We start from the raw sequence: 11,254 nt of genomic DNA on the forward strand, positions 1-11,254 counted from the left end.
AAAAAATTTTGTATAATTTTCTCATTTTTTGAGTTTTTTTGCATATCGGGGATCATGGATTTTTTTAAAAATGACTAAGTTCTTTTTTCAGAGTTACGGGCCTGAAATTCATCGGAAACTCGACAAACGGTGTTGCGGGTGTATTTTAAACCTTTTTAGGTTGTTTTGAGCCAAAAATAATTTTGTATAATTTTCTCATTTTTTGAGTTTTCTTGCATATCCGGGATCATGGATTTTTTTGAAAATGACTAAGTTCTTTTTTGAGAGTTACGGGCCTGAAATTCATCGGAAACTCTACAAATGGTGTTGCGGGCGTATTTTCAATCTTTTTAGGTTGTTTCGAGCCAAAAACAATTTTGTATAATTTTCTCATTTTTTGAGTTTCTTCGCATATCCGGGATCATGGATTTTTTTTAAAATGACTAAGTTCTTTTTTGAGAGTTACGGGCCTGAAATTCATCGGAAACTCGACAAATGGTGTTGCGGACGCATTTTAAACTTTTTTAGGTTGTTTCGAACCAAAAAAAAATTTTGTACAATTTTCTCATTTTTTGAGTTTTTTTGCATATCCGGGATCATGGATTTTTAAAAATGACTAAGTTCTTTTTTGAGAGTTACGGGCCTGAAATTCATCGGAAACTCGACAAACGGTGTTGCGGGTGTATTTTAAACCTTTTTAGGTTGTTTTGAGCCAAAAAAAATTTTGTATAATTTTCTCATTTTTTGAGTTTTTCTGCATATCCGGGATCATGGATTTTTTTGAAAATGACTAAGTTCTTTTTTGAGAGTTACGGGCCCGAAATACGTCAGAAACTCGACAAACGGTGTTGCGGGTGAATTTTAAACCTTTTTAGGTTGTTTCGAGTCAAAAAAAAATTTTGTATAATTTTCTCATTTTTTAAGTTTTTCTGCATATCCGGGATCATGGATTTTTTTAAAAATGACTAAGTTATTTTTTGAGAGTTACGGGCCTGAAATTCATCGGAAACTCCACAAATGGTGTTGCGGGCGTATTTTCAACTTTTTTAGGTTGTTTCGAGCCAAAAAAAAATTTTGTATAATTTTCTCATTTTTTGAGTTTTTTTGCATATCGGGGATCATGGATTTTTTTAAAAATGACTAAGTTCTTTTTTCAGAGTTACGGGCCTGAAATTCATCGGAAACTCGACAAACGGTGTTGCGGGTGTATTTTAAACCTTTTTAGGTTGTTTTGAGCCAAAAATAATTTTGTATAATTTTCTCATTTTTTGAGTTTTCTTGCATATCCGGGATCATGGATTTTTTTGAAAATGACTAAGTTCTTTTTTGAGAGTTACGGGCCTGAAATTCATCGGAAACTCTACAAATGGTGTTGCGGGCGTATTTTCAATCTTTTTAGGTTGTTTCGAGCCAAAAACAATTTTGTATAATTTTCTCATTTTTTGAGTTTCTTCGCATATCCGGGATCATGGATTTTTTTTAAAATGACTAAGTTCTTTTTTGAGAGTTACGGGCCTGAAATTCATCGGAAACTCGACAAATGGTGTTGCGGACGCATTTTAAACTTTTTTAGGTTGTTTCGAACCAAAAAAAAATTTTGTACAATTTTCTCATTTTTTGAGTTTTTTTGCATATCCGGGATCATGGATTTTTAAAAATGACTAAGTTCTTTTTTGAGAGTTACGGGCCTGAAATTCATCGGAAACTCGACAAACGGTGTTGCGGGTGTATTTTAAACCTTTTTAGGTTGTTTTGAGCCAAAAAAAATTTTGTATAATTTTCTCATTTTTTGAGTTTTTCTGCATATCCGGGATCATGGATTTTTTTGAAAATGACTAAGTTCTTTTTTGAGAGTTACGGGCCCGAAATACGTCAGAAACTCGACAAACGGTGTTGCGGGTGAATTTTAAACCTTTTTAGGTTGTTTCGAGTCAAAAAAAAATTTTGTATAATTTTCTCATTTTTTAAGTTTTTCTGCATATCCGGGATCATGGATTTTTTTAAAAATGACTAAGTTATTTTTTGAGAGTTACGGGCCTGAAATTCATCGGAAACTCCACAAATGGTGTTGCGGGCGTATTTTAAACCTTTTTAAGTTGTTTCGAGTCAAAAAAAAATTTTGTATAATTTTCTCATTTTTTGAGTTTTTTTGCATATCCGGGATCATGGATTTTTTTGAAAATGACTAAGTTTTTTTTTGAGAGTTACGGGCCCGAAATTCGTCAGAAACTCGACAAACGGTGTTGCGGGTGTATTTTAAACATTTTTAGGTTGTTTTGAGCCAAAAAAAATTTTGTAAAATTTTCTCATTTTTTGAGTTTTTCTGCATATCCGGGGTCATGGATATTTTTAAAAATGACTAAGTTCTTTTTTGAGAGTTACGGGTCTGAAATTCACCGGGAACTCCACAAATGGTGTTGCGGGCGTATTTTCAACTTTTTTAGGTTGTTTCGAGCCAAAAAAAAATTTTGTATAATTTTCTCATTTTTTGAGTTTTTTTGGATATCGGGGATCATGGATTTTTTTAAAAATGACTAAGTTCTTTTTTCAGAGTTACGGGCCTGAAATTCATCGGAAACTCCACAAATGGTGTTGCGGGCGTATTTTCAACTTTTTTAGGTTGTTTCGAGCCAAAAAAAATTTTGTATAATTTTCTCATTTTTTGAGTTTTTTTGCATATCCGGGATCATGGATTTTTTTGAAAATGACTAAGTTCTTTTTTGATAGTTTTGGGTCTGAAATTCACCGGAAACTCCACAAATGGTGTTGCGGGCGTATTTTCAACTTTTTTAGGTTGTTTCCAGCCAAAAAAAATTTTTGTATAATTTTCCCATTTTTTGGGTTTTTTTGCATATCCGGGATCATGGATTTTTTTGAAAATGACTAAGTTCTTTTTTCAGAGTTACAGGCCCGAAATTCATCGGAAACTCGACAAACGGTGTTGCGGGTGTATTTTAAACCTTTTTAGGTTCTTTCGAGCCAAAAAAAAGTTTGTATAATTTTCTCATTTTTTGAGTTTTTTTGCATATCCTGGATCATGGATTTTTTTAAAAATGACTAAGTTCTTTTTTGAGAGTTACGGGCCTGAAATTCATCGGAAACTCGACAAACGGTGTTGCGGGTGTATTTTAAACCTTTTTAGGTTGTTTCGAGCCAAAAAAAATTTTGTAAAATTTTCTCATTTTTTGAGTTTTTTTGCATATCCGGTGTCATGGATATTTTTAAAAATGACTAAGTTCTTTTTTGAGAGTTACGGGTCTGAAATTCACCGGGAACTCTACAAATGGTGTTGCGGGCGTATTTTCAACTTTTTTAGGTTGTTTCGAGCCAAAAAAAAATTTTGTATAATTTTCTCATTTTTTGAGTTTTTTTGGATATCGGGGATCATGGCTTTTTTAAAAATGACTAAGTTCTTTTTTCAGAGTTACGGGCCTGAAATTCATCGGAAACTCCACAAATGGTGTTGCGGGCGTATTTTCAACTTTTTTAGGTTGTTTCGAGCCAAAAAAAAATTTTGTATAATTTTCTCATTTTTTGAGTTTTTTTGCATATCGGGGATCATGGATTTTTTTAAAAATGACTAAGTTCTTTTTTCAGAGTTACGGGCCTGAAATTCATCGGAAACTCGACAAACGGTGTTGCGGGTGTATTTTAAACCTTTTTAGGTTGTTTTGAGCCAAAAATAATTTTGTATAATTTTCTCATTTTTTGAGTTTTCTTGCATATCCGGGATCATGGATTTTTTTGAAAATGACTAAGTTCTTTTTTGAGAGTTACGGGCCTGAAATTCATCGGAAACTCTACAAATGGTGTTGCGGGCGTATTTTCAATCTTTTTAGGTTGTTTCGAGCCAAAAACAATTTTGTATAATTTTCTCATTTTTTGAGTTTCTTCGCATATCCGGGATCATGGATTTTTTTTAAAATGACTAAGTTCTTTTTTGAGAGTTACGGGCCTGAAATTCATCGGAAACTCGACAAATGGTGTTGCGGACGCATTTTAAACTTTTTTAGGTTGTTTCGAACCAAAAAAAAATTTTGTACAATTTTCTCATTTTTTGAGTTTTTTTGCATATCCGGGATCATGGATTTTTAAAAATGACTAAGTTCTTTTTTGAGAGTTACGGGCCTGAAATTCATCGGAAACTCGACAAACGGTGTTGCGGGTGTATTTTAAACCTTTTTAGGTTGTTTTGAGCCAAAAAAAATTTTGTATAATTTTCTCATTTTTTGAGTTTTTCTGCATATCCGGGATCATGGATTTTTTTGAAAATGACTAAGTTCTTTTTTGAGAGTTACGGGCCCGAAATACGTCAGAAACTCGACAAACGGTGTTGCGGGTGAATTTTAAACCTTTTTAGGTTGTTTCGAGTCAAAAAAAAATTTTGTATAATTTTCTCATTTTTTAAGTTTTTCTGCATATCCGGGATCATGGATTTTTTTAAAAATGACTAAGTTATTTTTTGAGAGTTACGGGCCTGAAATTCATCGGAAACTCCACAAATGGTGTTGCGGGCGTATTTTAAACCTTTTTAAGTTGTTTCGAGTCAAAAAAAAATTTTGTATAATTTTCTCATTTTTTGAGTTTTTTTGCATATCCGGGATCATGGATTTTTTTGAAAATGACTAAGTTTTTTTTTGAGAGTTACGGGCCCGAAATTCGTCAGAAACTCGACAAACGGTGTTGCGGGTGTATTTTAAACATTTTTAGGTTGTTTTGAGCCAAAAAAAATTTTGTAAAATTTTCTCATTTTTTGAGTTTTTCTGCATATCCGGGGTCATGGATATTTTTAAAAATGACTAAGTTCTTTTTTGAGAGTTACGGGTCTGAAATTCACCGGGAACTCCACAAATGGTGTTGCGGGCGTATTTTCAACTTTTTTAGGTTGTTTCGAGCCAAAAAAAAATTTTGTATAATTTTCTCATTTTTTGAGTTTTTTTGGATATCGGGGATCATGGATTTTTTTAAAAATGACTAAGTTCTTTTTTCAGAGTTACGGGCCTGAAATTCATCGGAAACTCCACAAATGGTGTTGCGGGCGTATTTTCAACTTTTTTAGGTTGTTTCGAGCCAAAAAAAATTTTGTATAATTTTCTCATTTTTTGAGTTTTTTTGCATATCCGGGATCATGGATTTTTTTGAAAATGACTAAGTTCTTTTTTGATAGTTTTGGGTCTGAAATTCACCGGAAACTCCACAAATGGTGTTGCGGGCGTATTTTCAACTTTTTTAGGTTGTTTCCAGCCAAAAAAAATTTTTGTATAATTTTCCCATTTTTTGGGTTTTTTTGCATATCCGGGATCATGGATTTTTTTGAAAATGACTAAGTTCTTTTTTCAGAGTTACAGGCCCGAAATTCATCGGAAACTCGACAAACGGTGTTGCGGGTGTATTTTAAACCTTTTTAGGTTCTTTCGAGCCAAAAAAAAGTTTGTATAATTTTCTCATTTTTTGAGTTTTTTTGCATATCCTGGATCATGGATTTTTTTAAAAATGACTAAGTTCTTTTTTGAGAGTTACGGGCCTGAAATTCATCGGAAACTCGACAAACGGTGTTGCGGGTGTATTTTAAACCTTTTTAGGTTGTTTCGAGCCAAAAAAAATTTTGTAAAATTTTCTCATTTTTTGAGTTTTTTTGCATATCCGGTGTCATGGATATTTTTAAAAATGACTAAGTTCTTTTTTGAGAGTTACGGGTCTGAAATTCACCGGGAACTCTACAAATGGTGTTGCGGGCGTATTTTCAACTTTTTTAGGTTGTTTCGAGCCAAAAAAAAATTTTGTATAATTTTCTCATTTTTTGAGTTTTTTTGGATATCGGGGATCATGGATTTTTTCAAAAATGACTAAGTTCTTTTTTCAGAGTTACGGGCCTGAAATTCATCGGAAACTCCACAAATGGTGTTGCGGGCGTATTTTCAACTTTTTTAGGTTGTTTCGAGCCAAAAAAAATTTTGTATAATTTTCTCATTTTTTGAGTTTTTTTGCATATCCGGGATCATGGATTTTTTTGAAAATGACTAAGTTCTTTTTTGATAGTTTTGGGTCTGAAATTCACCGGAAACTCCACAAATGGTGTTGCGGGCGTATTTTCAACTTTTTTAGGTTGTTTCCAGCCAAAAAAAATTTTTGTATAATTTTCCCATTTTTTGGGTTTTTTTGCATATCCGGGATCATGGATTTTTTTGAAAATGACTAAGTTCTTTTTTCAGAGTTACGGGCCCGAAATTCATCGGAAACTCGACAAACGGTGTTGCGGGTGTATTTTAAACCTTTTTAGGTTCTTTCGAGCCAAAAAAAAGTTTGTATAATTTTCTCATTTTTTGAGTTTTTTTGCATATCCGGGGTCATGGATATTTTTAAAAATGACTAAGTTCTTTTTTGAGAGTTACGGGTCTGAAACTCACCGGGAACTCCACAAATGGTGTTGCGGGCGTATTTTCAACTTTTTTAGGTTGTTTCGAGCCAAAAAAAAATTTTGTATAATTTTCTCATTTTTTGAGTTTTTTTGGATATCGGGGATCATGGCTTTTTTAAAAATGACTAAGTTCTTTTTTCAGAGTTACGGGCCTGAAATTCATCGGAAACTCCACAAATGGTGTTGCGGGCGTATTTTCAACTTTTTTAGGTTGTTTCGAGCCAAAAAAAAATTTTGTATAATTTTCTCATTTTTTGAGTTTTTTTGCATATCGGGGATCATGGATTTTTTTAAAAATGACTAAGTTCTTTTTTCAGAGTTACGGGCCTGAAATTCATCGGAAACTCGACAAACGGTGTTGCGGGTGTATTTTAAACCTTTTTAGGTTGTTTTGAGCCAAAAATAATTTTGTATAATTTTCTCATTTTTTGAGTTTTTTTGCATATCCGGGATCATGGATTTTTTTGAAAATGACTAAATTCTTTTTTGAGAGTTACGGGCCTGAAATTCATCGGAAACTCGACAAACGGTGTTGCGGGTGTATTTTAAACCTTTTTAGGTTGTTTTGAGCCAAAAACAATTTTGTATACTTTTCTCATTTTTTGAGTTTCTTCGCATATCCGGGATCATGGATTTTTTTTAAAATGACTAAGTTTTTTTTGAGAGTTACGGGCCTGAAATTCATCGGAAACTCCACAAATGGTGTTGCGGGCGTATTTTCAACTTTTTTAGGTTGTTGCGAGCCAAAAAAAAATTTTGTATGATTTTCTCATTTTTTGAGTTTTTTTGCATATCGGGGATCATGGATTTTTTTAATAATGACTAAGTTCCTTTTTGAGAGTTACGGGCCTGAAATTCATCGGAAACTCGACAAACGGTGTTGCGGGTGTATTTTAAACCTTTTTAGGTTGTTTTGAGCCAAAAAAAATTTTGTATAATTTTCTCATTTTTTGAGTTTTTTTGCATATCCGGGATCATGGGTTTTTTTTAAAAATGACTAAGTTCTTTTTTGAGAGTTACGGGCCTGAAATTCATCGGAAACTCGACAAACGGTGTTGCGGGTGTATTTTCAATCTTTCTAGGTTGTTTCGAGCAAAAAAAAATTTTGTATAATTTTCTTATTTTTTGAGTTTTTTTGCATATCCGGGATCATGGATTTTTTTAAAAATGACTAAGTTCTTTTTTCAGAGTTACGGGCCCGAAATTCATCGGAAACTCGACAAACGGTGTTGCGGGTGTATTTGAAACCTTTTTAGGTTCTTTCGAGCCAAAAAAAGTTTTGTACAATTTTCTCATTTTTTGAGTTTTTTTGCATATCCGGGATCATGGATTTTTTTAAAAAGGACTTGGTTCTTTTTTGAGAGTTACGGGCCTGACATTCATCGGAAACTCAACAAACGGTGTTGCGGGTGTATTTTCAATCTTTCTAGGTTGTTTCGAGCAAAAAAAAAATTTTGTATAATTTTCTTATTTTTTGAGTTTTTTTGCATATCCGGGATCATGGATTTTTTTAAAAATGACTAAGTTCTTTTTTCAGAGTTACGGGCCCGAAATTCATCGGAAACTCGACAAACGGTGTTGCGGGTGTATTTGAAACCTTTTTAGGTTCTTTCGAGCCAAAAAAAGTTTTGTACAATTTTCTCATTTTTTGATTTTTTTTGCATATCCGGGATCATGGATTTTTTTAAAAAGGACTTAGTTCTTTTTTGAGAGTTACGGGCCTGACATTCATCGGAAACTCAACAAACGGTGTTGCGGGTGTATTTTCAATCTTTCTAGGTTGTTTCGAGCAAAAAAAAATTTTGTATAATTTTCTTATTTTTTGAGTTTTTTTGCATATCCGGGATCATGGATTTTTTTAAAAATGACTAAGTTCTTTTTTCAGAGTTACGGGCCCGAAATTCATCGGAAACTCGACAAACGGTGTTGCGGGTGTATTTGAAACCTTTTTAGGTTCTTTCGAGCGAAAAAAAGTTTTGTACAATTTTCTCATTTTTTGAGTTTTTTTGCATATCCGGGATCATGGATTTTTTTAAAAAGGACTTAGTTCTTTTTTCAGAGTTACGGGCCCGAAATTCATCGGAAACTCGACAAACGGTGTTGCGGGTGTATTTTAAACCTTTTTAGGTTCTTTCGAGCCAAAAAAAAATTTTGTACAATTTTCTCATTTTTTGAGTTTTTTTGCATATCCGGGATCATGGGTTTTTTTTAAAATGACTAAGTTTTTTTTGAGAGTTACGGGCCTGAAATTCATCGGAAACTCCACAAATGGTGTTGCGGGCGTATTTTCAACTTTTTTAGGTTGTTTCGAGCCAAAAAAAATTTTGTATAATTTTCTCATTTTTTGAGTTTTTTTGCATATCGGGGATCATGGATTTTTTTAAAAATGACTAAGTTCCTTTTTGAGATTTACGGGCTTGAAATTCATCGGAAACTCGACAAATGGTGTTGCGGGCGTATTTTCAACTTTTTTAGGTTGTTTCGAGCCAAAAAAAAAATTTTGTATAATTTTCTCATTTTTTCAGTTTTTTTCCATATCCGGGATCATGGGTTTTTTTTAAAATGACTAAGTTTTTTTTGAGAGTTACGGGCCTGAAATTCATCGGAAACTCCACAAATGGTGTTGCGGGCGTATTTTCAACTTTTTTAGGTTGTTTCGAGCCAAAAAAAAATTTTGTATAATTTTCTCATTTTTTGAGTTTTTTTGCATATCGGGGATCATGGATTTTTTTAAAAATGACTAAGTTCCTTTTTGAGATTTACGGGCTTGAAATTCATCGGAAACTCGACAAACGGTGTTGCGGGTGTATTTTAAACCTTTTTAGGTTGTTTTGAGCCAAAAAAAATTTTGTATAATTTTCTCATTTTTTGAGTTTTTTTGCATATCCGGGATCTTGGATTTTTTTAAAAATGACTAAGTTCTTTTTTCAGAGTTACGGGCCCGAAATTCATCGGAAACTCGACAAACGGTGTTGCGGGTGTATTTGAAACCTTTTTAGGTTCTTGCGAGCCAAAAAAAGTTTTGTACAATTTTCTCATTTTTTGAGTTTTTTTGCATATCCGGGATCATGGATTTTTTTAAAAAGGACTTAGTTCTTTTTTCAGAGTTACGGGCCCGAAATTCATCGGAAACTCGACAAACGGTGTTGCGGGTGTATTTTAAACCTTTTTAGGTTCTTTCGAGCCAAAAAAAAATTTTGTACAATTTTCTCATTTTTTGAGTTTTTTTGCATATCCGGGATCATGGATTTTTTTAAAAATGACTAAGTTCTTTTTTCAGAGTTACGGGCTTGAAATTCATCGGAAAATCCACAAATGGTGTTGCGGGCGTATTTTCAACTTTTTTAGGTTGTTTCGAGCCAAAAAAAAAATTTTGTATAATTTTCTCATTTTTTCAGTTTTTTTCCATATCCGGGATCATGGATTTTTTTAAAAATGACTAAGTTCCTTTTTGAGAGTTACGGGCCTGAGATTCATCGGAAACTCGACAAACGGTGTTGCGGGTGTATTTTAAACCTTTTTAGGTTGTTTTGAGCCAAAAAAAATTTTGTATAATTTTCTCATTTTTTGAGTTTTTTTGCATATCCGGGATCATGGATTTTTTAAAAATGACTAAGTTCTTTTTTCAGAGTTATGGGCCCGAAATTCATCGGAAACTCGACAAACGGTGTTGCGGGTGTATTTTAAACCTTTTTAGGTTCTTTCGAGCCAAAAAAAAATTTTGTACAATTTTCTCATTTTTTGAGTTTTTCTGCATATCCGGGATCATGGATTTTTTTAAAAATGACTAAGTTCTTTTTTCAGAGTTACGGGCCCGAAACTCATCGGAAACTCGACAAACGGTGTTGCGGGTGTATTTTAAACCTTTTTAGGTTCTTTCGAGCCAAAAAAAAATTATGTACAGTTTTCTCATTTTTTGAGTTTTTTTTCCATATCCGGGATCATGGATTTTCTTTAAAAATGACTAAGTTCTTTTCTGAAAGATTCTCAGTTCTGTGGTGTTGTGGACGTAAATTAAGGCATTCTATATTCTTTTGTACGAAAATTTTTTTTTGCAAAACTTGACAATTTTTTAGAATTTTTCTCATATCTTTGGTAACAGTTTTTTTTGAAAATGACTAAGTTCTTTTGTGAGAGCTACGGACCTGAATTTAATCTTAATCCCCACGAAGTTTTTTTCAACATGTTCTTGTTCAAAAATTGTTTGAAATTTGACTCAATTCCTTTTTTTCCAAATATGAGCTAGAAATTCATCGAAAATATTTGTAGTAGTTTTCTAAACATATTTTCAATTATGTCATGTCGTTTTGAGTGAAAAAATTATTTTGCAAAATTTTGTTTTATACACTTAGTGAGCAAAAGTATTGCACAGGCTGAAGCAGATATGGCGGCACTGCAGCAAAATCTTTAGCGAACCACAATTCATTTGAATTTTAGCCATAGCAAGTTTCATGAAAGTAATAAGATGAATTTTTAGTTGGAATATATTGCAAAATGTATTAAGGTTTGATGCTGAAAAAAGTAAATGCAAAATTATTCTTGATTTTTGCCTATTTATATACAACATCGCCACAAAAACACAATAATTGAGCCATGGTGGAACAAAATGTAATAACAAAATTGATCTTTGCACCAATTTGCGATATTTTTTTACAATGACTTCGGGGGTACTTACTTTATGCTTTGGTGTCTAGAACTGTTCGTTTTCCTCATTTTTGTCAGAGAATGTGCTAAAGTTTTTGGTCGGAAAGTTTTGGAGCTCCAAGGGACCTAATGACAGCTGCCGCTTCGTGATATGTTGCAGCAGAATTCAGTCAATAAAATTTATCACAAATCGTCTAGTCTATCTTTTGTAAC

The sequence above is a fragment of the Rhopilema esculentum genome, chromosome 9 (genome assembly GCF_057945365.1).
Source record: "Rhopilema esculentum isolate cy_ngs chromosome 9, ASM5794536v1, whole genome shotgun sequence".
NCBI classification, from domain to species: domain Eukaryota; kingdom Metazoa; phylum Cnidaria; class Scyphozoa; order Rhizostomeae; family Rhizostomatidae; genus Rhopilema; species Rhopilema esculentum.